The following is a 13,536-nucleotide window of genomic DNA, read 5'->3' as shown; positions in this document are numbered from 1 at the left end:
ATGAGGATAATAATAATACTTTTTCCATGGGATTGTTATGAACATTATATTATATTATAAAGGGTCAATAGAGTGTTTGATAAATGGGAGTTATTATACTGAAGCCTTAGAGTGGTGCGTATAGAGAGTGTGTTGTGATTCTAAATTATTTTTGTTGCTAGATCTTTAGCTCTAGTTGCTCTTATGGAAAGCAGTCCAGACCTAGAAGGAGCCACAGTGATGTTCATTAACAGCAAGCCCACTCAGAATAGGTCGGGCCTGGTTGATGGAGCTGGGAAATGCTTCTCTGAGAGGGAATGGTACCTCCTACTTTCCATTCCATCTTACAAAGCCAGGCCAGTGGAGGGAAATTAATTGCTGATAAATACAGAGGCACTTACTGCTAATAATTCAATCAAGTGTCAAGATAGAACTGATTAAAAGAGGATTCAGAAGCTTCTAGTTGATGGAGGCTGCATTCCTTAACCATTCCAGTGTAAGACATTATTTTAATGACATTATTTATTCAGGTGAACCCTTCATTTTGTAGAGGAAAAACCGAAGCCCAGCATCTTGCTTGAGGACATTAGGTTTGAACAAAGCAGAGTTTTAGAAAGTTTAGTCTGGTACCACAGCAGAAAACCTCCTATTGGTCTGCTACCAGTAGAGCCTCCACTTTCCTGTTCTGGGCCAGCCTCTCATATTCCCATTTCGTTAATTCAACAGAGTAACTCAGTGCCTACTGTGTGCCACACACTCTGCTGGTGCTGGGTACGAGCAATGAACACACAGCCCCAGTTATTGTTCAGCTGGTAATCTGAGAGAAAGACAGATAAAAAGACAAGAAAGAGGGGATGTACAGGATATTGGGGGAGCACCTAGGAAACTTACTTAATTCAGGCTGGAGCGGGAGGGGATATGGAGAGGGCTGTCATCAAAGGCTTCCAGGAGGGAATCTTATCATTCCATCTAAATTGAGAACTGAAGTTTAAGTGGGAGTTAGCCATGTGAGTCAGGGGTGGAGAGGAGCTATGTGTTACTACCAGAGGGGATACCATGTACAAAGGTCAGTGAAAGAGAGCATGGTGTGGCCACGACAAGGAATGAAATGCTGATATATGCTACCTCATGGAGGAACGTTGAAGACATTATGCTAAGTGAAAGAAGTCAGAAACAAAAGGCCACATGTTGCATGATTCCACTTATATGAAAAGTCCAAAATAGCTAAATCCATGGAGACAGAAAGTAGATTAATTAGTGGTTGTCTAGGGCAGATGGGGAGGGGGTTGGGGGGTGATGGTTAAGGGGTATGGGACTTCTTTTGGGGGTGATGAAAATATTCTAAAGTTGAGTACGATGATGGATACACAGTTCTGTGAATATACTAGAAGCCATTGAATTATGCACTTAAGAAAAGAGAATGTGTTATGCTGTAGAAACTAAAAGGCATATGATATGGCTAGAGGATAGAGAGAGAGGGGAATAAGTGGCAAGAGATAAGGTTGAAGAGATAATATTACTACAAAAAGCTAACATTTATAGAGCACTGTTTGAATACTATGTATATATTAACAAAATATTAAAAACAACCCTAAAATGTAGGTACTGTAATTACCTCATTTTACAGATGAGAAAACTAAGACATAGGGAAGTTAACTTGCTCAAAGTTACACAGCTACTAAAAATGGTAAAGCTGGGATTTGAATCCAGCCAGTCTTGCTCCCCAGTCTTGCCATTACACTTTACTGTGAAAACAAGAGCTGATCCTGAAGGGCTTTGGAAATCACGTTAAAGAGTTTAAATTTTAGGGACCTCCCTGGTTAAGAATCCGCCTTCCAATGCAGGGGACACAGGTTCGAGCCCTGGTCCGGGAAGATCCCACATGCCACGGAGAAACTAAGCCCGTGCGCCACAGCTACTGAGCCTGCACTCCAGAGCCCGCGAGCCACAACTACTGAGCCTGCATGCTGCAACTACTGAAGCCCACGCGCCCAAGAGTCTGTGCTCCGCAACAAGAGAAGCCACCGCAATGAGAAACCTGCACACCACAACCAAAGAGTAGCCCCTGCTCGCTACAACTAGAGAAAGCCCGCGTGCAGCAACGAAGACCCAGCACCCAGCACAGCCAAAAAAAAAAAGAGTTTAAATTTTTTGTTGAGGTCATTTTGAAGTGTTTTAAACAGAGGTGGTAAGATCAGACCTGCCTGTGTTGGAAAAGACCAACTGCATTCTTGTTGTGATGTGACCAAATGGACTGGGTGCAGGGCAGGGGGAGTAGTGGTAAGGTCAGAGGCAGTGAGTTCTGTAAGGAGTTGGTCTGAACTTGGGGCCCTGAAATAAGAATGGCAGTAGCAATGAAGATGAAGAGAAGTGGGTAGATTTCAGAAATGTTTACGAGAATTAATCGACAGAACTTGTTGATTGACTGAACGTAGAGAGGGAGAGAGTCGAGGTTGACTCCGGGGATTTTCACTTGGGCAGCTGGGTTGATGGTGATGCTGTTTTCTGAGATCATAGAAAGAGGATGAATTCAGATTTGGGCATGCTGAGTATAAGTTTAAATGTTGAGTAGGACGTTGGATATTAAGGTCCAAAAACCAAGGGGACAGACCACACCAGAAATACAGATTTGGGGAGTTATCAGCCTATAGATGGTATATGAAGCCATGGGAGTAGGTGCGTGCTCAGGATAATGTGTCAGCTGAGACGAGAAAAGGGCCTAGAAGAAGACATAGCCTCAAGGTACACCGCTATTTAAGGATTGACAGGTGTGAGGAGACTGAGCTGGGGGAGCCAAAGAAGTAGGACGAAAAGCCGGAGAACCTGGTTTTCTAGAAGGCAAGCGAACAGAACGCTTCAAGAGCGAGGGCGGGTCAACTGTGTCAGTTACATCTGAGAGCTAATGACAGCAAAGTACCCGCTGAGTTGTGCAACGAGGCGTCAGTCCATTGGTGAGTGCAGTTTCAGTAGAGTGTGGGGAGAGAAAGACTGATTATAGTCATTGAGAGAGTGATTCACAAGAAGCTTGCTTTTTGCCTTTTCCACAGATCCCACTAGTTGATTTTTCTACTTGACTTCCTCTCTGCCTTGTCTCGTCTCTCCAGCCCTTTATCGCACTGTAATTTTGGTAGCTCCTATTGGACACTCAGCCTCCTTTCCTTTTAAAGCTCCATTTTGCTGGTGATAACTAAATGGAAACAGACAGAAGATAAAAAAAAAAATCTGGGAAGGGATATAAGGCTTCTAGAAATCTGATAACTTTCTTATCATGGTTATTTCCTAGACCCGTTTTCTTCTAAAATATTTTCCGCAGATATCATATGATAAAAGGGTTTTATGATTAAGCATGTTTCTTTACTGTCTGACATTTGAAAGCCTTTAATATGCTTATATAACCTGTGAATCTGTGGGTGCACTGAGTGTAGAATTAATGAGGCTGTGTTTCTCAGACTTACTTGATCATGGAACCTTTTGTTGAGAAGCACTGATAAGATTAGTGTTCCACAGAAGACACTTTGGGCAAGTCTACCCATGCTTATAATTCCAAATACACTTTTTTGATGGTTCTAGAAGTTTTAAAGCTCTCTTACTGTTACTCTTCCACTCCTGAGGGTGGAGCTCGTGCTCCTTCACCACTTCTTCAAAGTCTACATTCTCTTGCTCTTACCACCACCGAGGCAAAGCCTAATATGGAGGTGCATACAGGATTGGAGAGACTGGAGGATGGAAGCCCAGCCAGGGTGCCAGTGCAGAGGTCCAGCGTTTCACTTATTTATTCATCCATCCATTCATTCAGAGACTAATTAAGCACCTACTATGTGCCAGACACTGTGCATGGTCCTGGAGAAATATCAATGAATTAAACAGCAAAAAAAAACACAAAACTGCTCTCATGGAACTTATATTCATAGTAGAGGGTGACAGACAGTAAACAGGTAGACAAAAATATAGAGTGATTTTAGGCATGAAGGGATGAACTCCTAAACCAAGTAAGGTAGAGGAAATAAGAATGGATTAGCGAAGTCTCAGGAGTGGGTATAGGGAATAGGGAGAGAAATTTCAGTCTGGCAAAGCTGAATGAATGAAACCCAGTCCAGAGCTTAGCGTCACCAGTCCTATTTTTTTGCTTACACTTTTCTCCCTCAGAGAAGCTTTGGGCAGCTGTTTCTCTGCTTACTTAGAAAACCAATTGGATTTCTTCGTATCTATCGCCTGGGTAAGGATGTTAAGGAAAGCACAGAGCATTCTGAAGGGCATCAGAGAGGTAGTTTTAGACCCCTAACTTGACACAGGTTGAATAATAGTAACCTGTCCTGTGCCTTGTAGTTTTCAAAATGCTTTTCATCCAGGGTATCATTTATTAACCGCATGATATAGAAAAGGACATTAAGGCTCAGAGGCTGACTTGCTGAAGACTGTGTAACTGTTCATCCTTGGGGTTGGGACTTGAATTCAAGTCTAGCTGGCAGAACATCCACACATTGGTTACATTATTGCAGATTGTAAAATTCTCATGCTCATGGATATGTCTGGATTATTCTTGTGTATGTGTGTGTGGCAGGGAGAGGGGAGGGTAGAGAAAAGGAGGCTGGGGTAATGATTAACTCTCCTCAGGGGAAAAGTGGTCCCTGTTAATGTTTTTGGATCGAATGAAAGAGTTTTCAGGGCAAGGGCCAAGTAGCGATTAGATCTTTTTCCCTCTGAGTAATCCCCATTCAGGGCCACATAAATTGCAATCCTGAGGGGAGGAACTGTGAAGCAACAAACCCTTTAGTCTCTCTCCCAACTAGTCAGACACTTTGGATGAGAGAATTTGGATGGAGTTTGTGTGAAGGTTTAGGTTTTTAGATAAAGGCAGATGTAGTGAACTTGAAGAGGGCTCAGAGGAGCTGATAACAGGATTGAAGAATATAACTTGAATTAAAAAGGTTGAAAGGATTGGAATTGTTCTGCTTTAGACCTGCCTACCTCTCACATTGTCTCTCATAGCTTCCTGCTTGCACGTTGTGTTTCCGAGGCACTGAAATGCTTATGCCATTTCACATCCCTCCCCACCTTTCTATGGCATTTCTCACCACCCAGTCTGTGTATCATGCTGTCCAATCTGCTCAGAATGCCCTTTCTCCACATATCCATCCTTTACTAAGAGTCAGCACTTAATGAGCTCTTACTTGGTATCTAGCACTGTGCTAAATATTTTAGATGCAGTGGTTCATTTCATTCTCATAGAAACCTTCCGAGGTAGACACTGTTACCTCCATTTTACATACAGGTGAACGGGGTTCAGAGGAGTATGGTAACTTGCTCAAGGCCACACAGCTAGTAAGAGGAGCCAGGAGTTGAACCCAGATATTTCTGATTCCAGAGTCTGGCTGCCTTTGTTAATCTGGGTCCTCTGAGAAGCAGAAGCCAATATGGGATTAAACATGCAAGGATTTCATTAGGGGAGACACCCAGTATGAGAGAAACTGGCGAGGTTACTGGAGAAGGCTGAGAGCCATCAGACTGAGATGTAAATCTGAGCCCTGGTGAAAAGAGAGGGGGGAAAAGGTCTGGTAGGAGCATCCTAGATTGCCAGGTAGTCAAAGAAAGGTTAAGAGAGGCCTTCGCCAAGTCCTTGAGCCAAAGTCTGGTGTCAGTGGATTCCTACATCTCCCCGCAACAGGAGTGCCTTAGGGTCCCTGATGTGCTTCGTCCCTTCGCTAAAGACAGCCCGCGGGAAGTGCGGCCCTGTGCACATTCAGGGATGGATTTCAGGACATGGCACCTCAGGCCCTTGATCAAATTATGCTCCTTGCAGTTCAGTATCATCTGGGCTAATTTTATCCCTCCAGGGGACATTTGGCAACATCTGGGGACATTTTTGATTGTCACAAGTTGGAGGAGGGAGCTCCTGACATCTAGCGGGTGGAGGCCAGGGATGCTGCTTAACATCCTACAATGCACAGCACGGCCCCTACAACAAAGAATGATCTGGTCTAAAATATCAGTAGTGCTGAGGTTGAGAAATGCTGCTCAGCTGGAGGCCTGCAAGGTGCATTCTCATGGGCTCTGCGATTCTTCCCCTCTCCATCATATTGCCCCTCCCAGTAAGCTTTCTCTGCCTTTCCCCCTTACACTCACTCCATTAGATGCTCTTCCTCTCCCGCTCTTACAGCACTCTGCAGTTATGCATCATAACACTTATCAAACCGCATTATTATTGCACGTTTACCTATCTGTCTCCCTCTATGGACAGTGAGAACCTTGAAGGCAGGAGCTCTGTCTTACTTTTCTTTATATCCCTTGCACCCAGCCTAGGGTCTGGCACCTAGTAAATGTTTATTAAATAAATGAAGGCAAGAGAAGGCTCTGAGCTGTGTAGTAGCAAATGTAGTAAGTATATGACAGGCTGTCACTTAGCTCCTTTTCAGGACCCGTCTACCCCAGTAGCTCCCATAACTCTCGGCTTAATGCTCACCAGTATGGCAAATCCCCTTCTGAACATTTTCACTTGAATGCCCTATAGTAGCTCAAACTCAACATGTCAGTAATAAAATGTATGGGCATCCTCAAACTGATTTCCTTCTTATGTTTCCTTTATCTGTGAATGGCCCCATAATTTATCCAGTTACTGAAACTAGAAACTTGGGAGTCACATCTTTTTCTTCATCCCCCCCCCGCAACATCCCTAAATCACTAAATCCTCAGAATTTTACTTTTCTTTTTTTTAAAAAAACATCTTTATTGGAGTATAATAGCTTTATGATGTTGTGTTAGTTTCTGCTGTATAACAAAGTGAATCAGCTATATGTATACATGTATCCCCATACCCCCTCCCTCTTGCGTCTCCCTCCCACCCTCCCTTTCCGACCCCTCTAGGTGGTCACAAAGCACCGAGCTGATCTCCCTGTGCTATGAGGCTGCTTCCCACTAGCTATCGATTTTACATTTGGTAGTGTAGATATGTCCATGCCACTCTCTCACTTTGTCCCAGCTTACCCTTCCCCTTCCCCGTGTCCTCAAGTCCATTCTCTACGTCTGCGTCTTTATTCCTGCCCTGCCATTAGGTTCATCAGTACCATTTTAAAATTTTTTATACATCTTTATTGGAGTATAGTTGCTTTACAATGGTGTGTTAGTTGCTCCTGTATAACAAAGTGAATCAGTTATACATATACATATATCCGCATATCCCCTCCCTCTTGTGTCTCCCTCTCACCCTCCCCATCCCACCCCTCTATGCGGTCGCTCACAAAGCACCGAGCTGATCTCCCTGTGCTGTGCGGCTGCTTGCCACTAGCTAGCTATTTTACGTTTGACTTTTCTTAATATCTCTCAAATCTTCCCTCTTTACTCAATTCTTACTGCCATTGCCTTAACACTGACTCTTATCACTTCCCTTCTGGATGATTGCAAGAGTCTCCTGACTCATCACCCTGCTTCCAGTCTTTCTACACATCCCCTTCAAATTTACACTCTACACTGCTGCCACAGTGATAGTCTTAACACACATCTGAGCATATTATCTTCTAGCTTGAAATACTTCAAGGGCTTCTTGTGATCTTCAGGATAAAGTCCAAACTTCTTATCACAGTGCACATAACTTTCATGACCTGGACCCCTGCCTGGCTTTCCAATCTTGTTTCCCATCACTTCCTCACACATACCTTTGGCTCTAACTGTTTCTCAACTAGGGGTGATTTTGCCCCCGGGGGAACATCTGGCAATAACTGGTGACATTTTTGGTTGTCGCAGCTCAGGGAAGTGAGGCGCTACTGGAATAGTGGGTAGGATCTAGAGCTACTGCTGCCAAACATCCTACAGTGCACAGGACAGCCTCCCACAACAGTGAATTATCCAGGCCAAAATGTCAATAATAACTGTATCAACTACCTGTAGTGCCTTGGAAACATCATGCTAAATGCCTAAAACATGCCTGGGATGCCTTTCTCTTTTTCATCTTCGTTAACTTCCACTTGCCCTACGGCAATGAGATGAATTCTCATCTCTCCTGGGAAGCCTTTCCTAACCTCTCAGCCTAAACTAGATGTCCCTCCTTTGTGCTCCCACGGCCCCCAGTGCCTATCCCCTCAAGCACTTATTAGATAGCATTGCAATTATTTTATTGTCTATTCCGTAGACAGATCGAACTCCTTGACAACTAGGACTACAGTTTATTCACCTTTGTATTCCCCGTACTTGGCATGGTACCTGTTTCCATAAATGCTTGTTACATGAATGAATGACCACATGATCTAAACCCATGACTGCTCAGATCCAAAAGAGAGTAGAAGTTATTCCTCGTCATCATCCTCACCACTGGTCTTTCTTTGGGAGATGCCTAAAATATTTACTGTGATGTTTGGCCAGCAAACTTATTAGAAGTTGATCTAGAAAGGATTCCTTCATTTATTCATCAGTATTTCATTGGTTACCTGCTACGTGCCAGACACTGAGCTAGACACTGAGGACACAGCACTGAATAAGACAGACATTTGTAAGTGGTCTCAAGGAACTTACAAATCTAGCAGGTTATACATGTGTGACTGAAATCTAGTTAGTCCAAGTAGACCACCTTGGGGAATCTCAGTTAAAGGTCTGGAAATAAAATCTATTCGAAAGTTAGAGTGCTTCCCAGTCTGGCTTGATTTGCTTGAAGCAAATTGACCGTCTTGCAAATCCTTGGTGTAACAGGCATGTCCTTCCCCTGAGCAATACACAGAGTATAACTGCAGCTAAACTTGCTCTGTTTCTGGCCCTGAGTCTCCAGCCATAGGAAAGAATGTATCTGAAAGGAAGAAAGAAGGTTACTGATCTGAAAAAGCTGCAAAATAAGTGGAGACCACCCACTTCCTTAATTGGCTTTGTATAAAGAAAATGAAAGCTCATTACCCATCTTGTCAGTTGCCCCACATCTCTGGAGGGGGGGGGGCAGCAATTGAATAATGAAAAGCTCACTAGTGCAGAAACAGTTAACATTAACTATGGTGCTGGGTGTCAAGTGAGGTCTGGCCTGTTATCTCTTTTCTAAGAGTCTCTCAAACTCAACTACATCACCAAGATACCCAAAACAAGGGAGTAAATCGTTAAACTTTTTCAGGTGGGTCTAATGATATTCACTCGACTTATTTGAGTAGCTTTGGGCTGAACTAATGCTACTAAAAGACTTATTTTGACCACTGATTGGAAAGAATGCTATGGCAAAGGTCGTGTTAAACTCCAGTATATGAGAGACTGGGAGGGACAGTATCCTCCAGATGCCCAGAGCAATTTCCAACTGACATAACCTTGGGAGTCATAATGGAGTCTTTGGGCGGCAGAAGAAACCTTCAGCTTCTTTAATTTAACAGATATTTATTGAGCACCTACTATACACCAGGCAACATGCTGGGTGCTAGAGATACTGCAACGGAAAAGGGTGGCAAGACAAAAATCCCTGACCTGGTGGAGTTTACATACTATCGGGTAAACATTTGGTGAACAAAGATAAGCCGCTCTGCGTGTATGGGGGAATTCCTACTGGGCTTATGTTCAGCCTACCTCCCCACCCGTGCACCCACTCCCCCAGGAAGGTCTAGTAAGTAGAGATTGGATTCCTTTACAGATTCTGCAACTTTTGGGGAACTGAACTAGATATCAAATCATTGATGAAACCGTCTTGACCCTTAGGTGCAATTGGAGTTTTCCCTTAAACACTTAACCTTGCCTTTCAGGACTTTAAGGCTATAAATGGAATCATTCTAGTTCTCAGTATCCATAGTTAAGCTCCTCTGTTTGCATGTTCAAATCCTGAGGGTGCCCCTTGGGCATTTGGAGAGAGCATTTAGCACACTCAGCAGCCTCTGCAACAGAAGCCAAAGCGGCAGCGGGAGTGCATACCATAAAAGCAGCTCTCTTCCTAGAGCCCATAATTAGAATGTGTTAACCACATCCTCTTTGCATCTGGTGCACAGCAATTGAAGGGTGACAGAGGCAGAATGGAAATGGTACCCATAAAAATGTTCCACTCTCTGTAAAGGTAAGAAGTTGGTGTTTGTTCTCACTTGTCCACTGGAAGTCAGGTTTTTTTTTCCTGCCCAAGATTAGACACCCATGGCCTCCACACTATTTTCAGAGCAAGGCATTCTACGTAAAAGACCAGAGTTCCTGGCACATCATAAGAGTTCAAAAAATGACAGCTATCCTCATCATCACGATGTTAGCACAGAATGAGGTACTGTAGAAGGAAACACATTGGATTGAGAGTCGTTCAGGTCTGTGATCTGATTTTGTCACTAAATAGTCATGGAGTCTTTGGGAAACTCACTTAATGTAAAGACTGGGATGTCTCACGTGGCATGGTAAGAAGTGCTCTCTGGCGTATGGAATAAGCAGGAAGGAGGGAGTGGAAGGAATCTGCTCTCAGGAGCAGATTGGGGCTAGGGAGGAAATAGTCAAGTTGCATAGTGTTACTAGATATCCAGATCTGCCCTTCACCCTACTCTGTGCCACAGGAGGCTGACCCATCTGGATTGCATTAATGGGCTCCCTTGCCTCCTGACTTCTGGTGGTATTTGGCACCGACTGGACATTGGAGGGTGGAAGGAGAGTGAAGTTGGAGTATTTAGTCCCTAGGCTCTCTTGATGGGTTGAGTACTGGCAGCAGCTGCTTCCCTCTACTGAAGGCCACAGCTCCTATAAAACCACTCTCTTCACACTGTTCCCTCTCCTTGGCCCTTCGGGTGGATAATAGCTCCCTGCTATTACTATTTCCTGGGTACTACCCTGTCTCTTGTGAGGTTCCTACACTCTACTCACAGCTTTATAAATATCCCCTTTATGAAATTCTCCCTACATCACTCAATTTGAGTACGCCATCTGTTTCCTGCCCAGACCTTAACTGATAAACCTGGGTGATTCTTGTACCATACCCCAAGCCCAAGACATTAGCATCATGATGGCATAAGATATCCCTCCTTTTGGTCCCTCAAGCCCCTAGCACAGTGCTTGGCAAATGGTAGGCACACAGTAAAGATTAGTTAAATGAATAAATTAATGGCCTTTTGTCAGGACAGCTGGGTGGTCCAAAGGAAATAGCTAACTCAGGTATAATTATGGTCATCAGGAGTTCTCGAAGGGCCAGTCTGGTAAAAGGAGCAGTCTTATGGTGGAGGCATAGGATTTAGGGAGAGCAGGATCCAGCTCTCAGAGAAAGGTTGGCAGAAATTGAGCAAGGATAGTATCTAAGACCCTAGTCACTGACTGAGGTTAAAGACAGGGCCCAAATATGGGTATTTAAGGACAGAAAAAGCAGCAAAGGCAGAGTTAGTCTCAATCATTGACGTTTTGGAGGAGTGTCCTGATTGATTGATTTAAGGTCTGGAATCTATGGAGCAGGGGTGAAGGAGTCTAATTCACTAGGCCGGCATAGTTTGAGACTCTTAACTAGTCATCCATGTAAGGTATTTATTGAGCTCCTTGTTCTGATTTTGACACTTACCAAACAATCTTCAGGACTCAACTCGGTTTTCATTATCTTCCTTCTTAGGGACAGAATGCACAAAGTAGCCAACAAGTACTATTTTTCAGTATAAAATAACGAGTGACTGTGTGTGTAAGGTTAACAACATGGGCATTAGAATAAGACAGACTTTTATAAGAATCCTAACTTGACCAGCTTGGGCAAGTCTTAACCTTTCTGAATCTTTGTTTATTTACTTTAAAAATGAAGGTGGTGATTGTACTTTTCTCGTAGTGTTGCTATGAGTGTTAAATGAGATAATTCAATATAAAGCACTTAGAACATTTCTTGGCATATAGTAAATACATAGTAAAGTAATTTTAGTTTATCACTTATATTAATATTTGACTTTCTGTTTTATCATGGAGCAATCCCTTGGAGTTTGATTAGCCCTAGAGCAACACATAAAATTAAGTTTCTGAATCCGCAGAACTGAGGAGATCCACGACCCGTGGCCAATCTTCATGATGCCACCGCAGCCATTCCCTAGCACATTTCTATGCCAGTCACTAGCGTTGGCCAGAGAAGAGTTATCTCTCCTCTTGGCTCCCCCAGCTTTTTGTTTGGCTCCTGCCATAGTGAGCCCTGTAAGGGAAAGGGGAAGACACAAAAGTAGGGGCTCAGATACACTTGTTGAAGGTTTTTTAAATAAAATGTCATTTCCATATACATCCTTCTAGGACCTCAACCTCTTCTGAAGAATAAGTTGGGCACTTTCAGCACTTTCAGGGCGCCTGCTTCTCTCTTCTTGTTCCAAATCCCTGTTCCTTCCACTCCCAGACACCTGCGTCCTGCTCTGAACAAGTGTTGGAAAGCAAATATGGCCGAAATAAATACCATTCAAGCAGTGCCTACACTGCAGGGAGCCCATAAAAGGAGAAGGCCCCTCTAAACTGGAGATCTGTTTATTTTGCAATTAACAAAAGGTCAGGAGGCCTGGCATAGAATCCAAGTGTTACTCTGCTGTGTTAGCGAGAATTGTGGGGTTTGAAAGTTATTGCTGGGGATTTGGAATTTTTATTATGAATTCCAGGAAGCCAAAGGTTTCTGGGTAATATGTGAATCACAGCAAAGTTTTCTGCCATCCTTTGACCCAAAGTTAGCTCCTTTTTGGTGATATAAAAGGTCAATAGGTCATGGGAGCTCCTCTGTGTTACCTTAAAATGACCCCTTTTGAGGATGTAACAGATTATTAATCAGGAGCCATATCAAGGAGCTATGGCTAGGGAGGAGCGAGCTTTCAACCTTTGATTTAGGAGCTGGGAACTTACAGTTCTCTTTCTTCCGTGGAGCCCTAAATTGGCTTGACGTAAGTTTAACAGGAACTTTTATTTAGCTGTGGTTCTTTTCATCACAGGGTATTATGGGATATCACCCATTCAAAAAAAGTGTTGAGCACCTACTATGTACTAGGTACTGAGCTAGAGTGATGAAGACACATGAAAGAATGAGAAGACTTTGTCTTCAAAGTACTTAAAGTCCAGTGGGGACACAGACACGGAAACAGAAATGCAGTAAGTTGTTATGGGTGATGTGGTGGAGTGTGTACAGAGAGACCAAAAGGAAGGAGTGGCCCAATGTAGCCAGGGAAACAGTGAGGGACAGGAAAGACCTCATAGAGGCGGTAGCAAAAAGCATCTTTTAAATAAGAAAAGCGCCTCCCTAAGATTCGCTTCCACCTGCCTTGGCCACAGCATCACTGATCCTGCATTTTCTTTAGCCCTCTTCTGTTGGCTTGGACCTACTTGTACTTTGAAAATTGGTTTTGAAGTCTTCATCGTAAGATTGTGCATCTCAAATTCGTTGACTTTGCCTTTGAAGCTAAAATGCTTATGCTCTTCTATCCCTCAGTTAGTGCACATATTACGTTGGTTAACAATGGAATATTTCTGTACTATGTGTGTCATCTCAGACCGGAAACTTCTTGGACGGGGAATCCCTTTGTTGTTATAAGCTGCCTGCCTCATAAGCATTTAAAGCTTATTTCATGGGCTTCCCTGGTGGCGCAGTGGTTGAGAGTCCGCCTGCCAATGCAGGGGACACGGGTTCGTGCCCCGGTCCGGGAAGATCCCACA

Source organism: Lipotes vexillifer, unplaced genomic scaffold, assembly GCF_000442215.2.
Source record: "Lipotes vexillifer unplaced genomic scaffold, Lipotes_vexillifer_v1.1 scaffold481, whole genome shotgun sequence".
Classification (NCBI taxonomy): domain Eukaryota; kingdom Metazoa; phylum Chordata; class Mammalia; order Artiodactyla; family Lipotidae; genus Lipotes; species Lipotes vexillifer.
This window is presented reverse-complemented; position numbering follows the sequence as displayed.